This window comes from Cibotium barometz, chromosome 47 (assembly GCF_041138505.1).
Source record: "Cibotium barometz isolate CiBa-2024 chromosome 47, ASM4113850v1, whole genome shotgun sequence".
NCBI lineage: Eukaryota > Viridiplantae > Streptophyta > Polypodiopsida > Cyatheales > Cibotiaceae > Cibotium > Cibotium barometz.
The window spans coordinates 7240757-7245796 of record NC_141092.1 but is presented as its reverse complement, the minus strand read 5'-3'; positions in this window follow the sequence as shown (position 1 = coordinate 7245796).

Sequence of the window (5040 nt, the reverse complement as noted above, 5' to 3'; positions counted from 1 at the left end):
CAGCAATTTTAGACTTTTGTACATCTTTAAATCTTGTGTCCATAAGAGAAACTAGAAGCCTAAGGGGCATACCCTTTCCATATAGTAGAATGGTGCCTATACAGATGATGCCTATATGTACATAGTTGTATCCTAGTTCTAAGGCATTCTTGAGATCATCTTCTCTGTCTAATGGTGGGTAGAAGTAATGGGTTTTGTTAGAACCAAACCCTATGTTAGCAGTAGACTCAGAAATAGAGAATTTGATAGAAGACTTGAGTTTTTGGTTTGAGGAGAACAATTTATGTTAGCAGTAGACTCAGAAATAGAGAATTTGGTAGAAGACTTGAGTTTTTGGTTTGAGGAGAACAATTTGTTGTAATGCACTATTCAAAAGCACCATGTCTTGTTTAAGGAGAATAATTTCTTATCACACACTATTCTCAACAATATATGCTTTCTGTAATTAATCTCTTTTTTTTTGTCCTGGGTATGGTGTGTGTGTGTGTGTGTGTGTAGCCGAGTGAAATTCCCATGTGCAACTAAAAATGTAATAAGACCTCATGAAAAAAAGGCACCATTTAATAGTGCACTCCTCTTTTGGCTAAGATACTATGGATAAGGGGTATAAATCTATTTACTACAATACGTCAGGCGGCATAGCAATGTTTCTTAGAAGCGTTTGTTTTGTTGGGATGTTGGGAATTCCACTCGTTGTCCTGCAGCAAAATTTTGTTGTTGGGAAGTACTTATAGAGCAATGAATTTTTGTTATTCACAGCAGCAGTGTTTTTTTTGCTGTTGAGGAGTGCATGGCAGCAAAATTTTGTTGCTATACTATGATTTTGCTGCTATGCACCGAAAATAGCATAAAATTCTAGAGAGTTGTTGGATGCTGAATTTACTTTATACATGTTACATACACACATAAAATGATTTAGAGTTTTAAAAAAACATCCATCAGAACCCTTGGAGCCATGTTTTGAACAAAAAACAAAGATAGTTAAAAACTTTTGAGAAGCGAAATAATGTCAAGCTCATGAATCGATCCCATCTTATATAGCATACCACCACTTTGGATCAATTTGATCAGCATGAAACACAACCTAATATCACAAAGCAAATGGGTTACACTTTTACTATACTACATCAAGATTTAATTTGGGATTGGTTGGGTTACAAACTTGTTGACAGTGTTGAGGTAGTAAAAAAGTATCTTTCTCATCATTCCAAAACTTGGTGGAATTAATTTGAAAGAACCCATTTGGATGTTTCTTCATGGTTGCTTGAGTATCTCTATACATCACCTTGAACCATTTGATATCAGAGATGAGTAGATGAAATGGTCTAAAGCCAACCTCAAGAATATCTTGAATAGTTCCACAATACTCAAGATTGTCCTCTGTGACATTGGTATCATGTCTTCTAGCTCGACTTTCTTGCTCAAAAGTTGCCATCACACCACAATAAAATGTGTTTCTTTTAGAATCCACATGCTCCATGCAAAAGTGTTGACCATATTGCATTCTATAGTTTGTACTACTAACACTAAAAAAAGCATGGCATTTATAGTGCATTAAACAAGGTATATACATGAGAAAGAGATGAAGAATGTACTTACTTGAGGGTCACATCCTCTTGCATACTCATGCTCTTCTCTTGTGATCTTCTCTCCATTTTGTGATGCCATCGATATTGCCATACAAAGCCACTCTATATTGATCACATTTGGTAGAGGGTCCATGCTTGATGCGAATGGCATGCGTCTATTTGCTCTTTTGAAAACTTTTCTCTCATCCTTTCATCTATTGATTGCATCCTAGTATCTCCAAATCCACTTCTCTATGATGGGACTATTTAGAATGTAGAATGTATTCACCTTGTGGCGTAATTCTTCAATAATTCTTTGTTGCCTTCCTTTTTTTAAGGCACATTAGCGATTAGTTGGTCATCCTACTCATTGCTCCACAATCGTGGCATGGAAGGATCTATTCGAGATACATTTTTTTGAGATATACACAAGAGACTCTTGCATCAACCATCCCTATGCCATGTTTGCTTCTTGCCTTGCTCTTTGTCTCACAAAGTCCTTTAAGGCTTTCATGAGCCTTTCAAGGAAAAACATCCATCAAACATAAACAACACCACACAACACCACTTCATTAACCAAATGCACCACAAGATGCAATTGGCTAGTGAGAATTGTTCTAGGAAAGTTGTCCTCTATCATACACACTACCTCAATAGCATTGAGACAAGTCATCTCAATGGATGTAGGATCTATCTCCTTTAAGGATATGTACTTGCATACATAGCAATCATATGTACTATTTACCAATAAAAAACTTGTGAGCACATGTGAATACCAAATATGCAATATAGCTTAGATATTGAATTCAATAGAAGACTTATACCTCACCCAGCTTCCCATTTTGTAAATATCTTCTCTCACCTTCTTGTCTCCACAACCATTCTCTGACATCGGGTAGGTAACATGCCACACCATTCTCTGACATCAGGTAGACTGTAGAAGGTGGCAAGGCTTCATATGGAAAGCATGACTGAGACTCATTTTCCCCAACCAATGAATGAGGTGCCTCCACCATTTTGCACCCTTGGGTGCAGGGGATTAGGGTTAGGTTAATAGGCTATGCATAAGCCTTATGTAATAGGCTTATACATAAGCCCTTATTCAATAGCCTTATGCACATGCTTATGCGCAATAGGCTATACATAAGCCTTATCCAATAGGTTTATGCAAAAGCCTAATGCAATATGCTTATGCATAAGCATTATGCAATAGGCGTATGCGTAAGCCTTATGCAATAAGACTTATGTTAATAGGCTATACAATAAGCCTTATGCATAAGAATTATGCAATAGGCTATGCATAATCCCTTATGTATTAGGCTTATGCAATAGGTTTATACATAAGCATTATGCAATAGGTTAATGTGCTACTACTCTATAAACTGGGTAGAAGAAAATGCAATAAGGGATAACTTAGCCAACTCTGTGGTGGCAGCTAAATTCTTATATGAAAAGATCATGACTCGGTTCGTAGATGTCTGATATAAAGTTGGTGTGAGTGACTAGGATAGACATGTCTTGAATGAAGTAGTGTAATGTCTTACGAAAAGGCACATGATTATACACAAGAAATCCACAATGTATTACCCAAAAGCCAATGTATGATACCAATTTGGGGTGAGTTACTAGGACAGACCATTGGAGTTCTTTTTTACCCTTCAAGCATTTTTTTAAAGGGCATGTTTTATGTATATCATTATTTATCCACCATACATTCATAATATGCTCTCATTTGATCTTGGCCAAAGGTTTATGTTCTCACATGAAATTTCGAAGCAAAATCACAATTTTATGGAGAACCCATTATGCTTGTCCATCTTTAGTGCTCAAAGGAAAGAAGACTGTTTAGATATTGTAACCATAGGTGAAAATATTGAAAGAAAAGACCAAGAATGCCAAAACAGGTGCACCAAATAGTAACATGAATAAAATCGATGAACCATGTGAGAAGGGGCCAAGCCGATTCAAGCCATAAAAGGGGTTAAAACCTACATTTCAGAATAGGTTTGGGCACCTTGTATTGGCTGATGCCAGCACTTTCTTGAATGCACAAAGGTCAACAATGGAAGTTACTACGTGCAAGATCTTGGATCATTGTAAAGTAAGAGACAAGACATGCAATAAAATCACCGCATCGAAAGAAAAACAAAAACAAGAAGAGGTAGGTTTGTCCAGAAGGGTTGCAACCCTTGGATGACATGGCTTAGCGTTGATTGGATTAAGAAGGGATTAGGACATATATAAAAAAACAAATAGATGGTTAGCTAAGAGGAGGGGAATAAAGAATAAAGCACATCATAAGCTTGTGCAAACTAACATAAACATTATAAGAAGATGATAGTAAAGAAAAAACAACCAAAGAAGGTACCTCAACAAATGACCCATTACACATGAGGACAACAAATGACCCATTGCACATGAGCATAGGAAAAGAGAAGCAATCACCACCTTGCATGGCAAGAAAAGAGAAAAGAGAAAAGAAAAAATGATGATCACCATCTCTCTTTTCTTGCATGGCAAGAAAAGAGAGAAAAAATGATGATCACCATATTGTAGCAGCACATAAGAGAAGCAAGAGAATTCTCAGTAGCTTAAGCATTGCTGTCCTATTGAGAAATAAAAGGAAAGGCAAAGTCAACACCTTCACCTATTAGATAACCAAGTTCACAATGCAAGGACTAGCCTCCTTCACATAAAAGATAAGGAATCCAAGCGCAGAAAGGAGAAGTTTTGAGCACAATAGACACCTATGCATCACCCTGCTACGATGACAAAATTGAAGCCTCTAAAAAGAAAATTGTATAATTTATTGATTTGTATCGTGAGGGTCATGAGGTTCGGCATTGACAATGTACACAATTGACAATATAGAGACAAATTTAACAAAACTGAGCAAAATGAGATAAGCTCTCTTCCTTTTCCCTCTTCATTTCAACCAAAATATATATTAAGAATACCATCATTACACATTAAATATTTTGCCAAATTCTTGCAATACACACCTTTGCACACTTGCCAACATCATCATTTTGAATTCACTACTCAATATTCATACTCAAACTTGATTTGTTTTGATTGCATGTTACATTATAACTGCAAAATTATTTATCACATAGCATTTGTGAAAGGGTTTAAGATAGGGTTCATCTGCATTCCATACTTCTAGGAGAAATATTAGTCACACAATCTAGCCTTTAGTTCCTTCTTGTATCTCTCACTACAAGATATTGGGGATCAAAGTCACGCAGTATAGTCGCATGAAGAGGAGAGACAGGAGAGAGAGGACCAGGGAAGGTGCACAGGGTGTACACATTTACAGTATGCATGCAGATATGCACATGGCTATACAGTTGTGTGCTGCTAAAATGTGGGTATAGCTACATGTATAGATGTGGGATTTCAAAATATCTCAATATCATAGAAGAAGAAGCACAAAATGTATTGTAATACAATAAAATATGGACTAAACCAA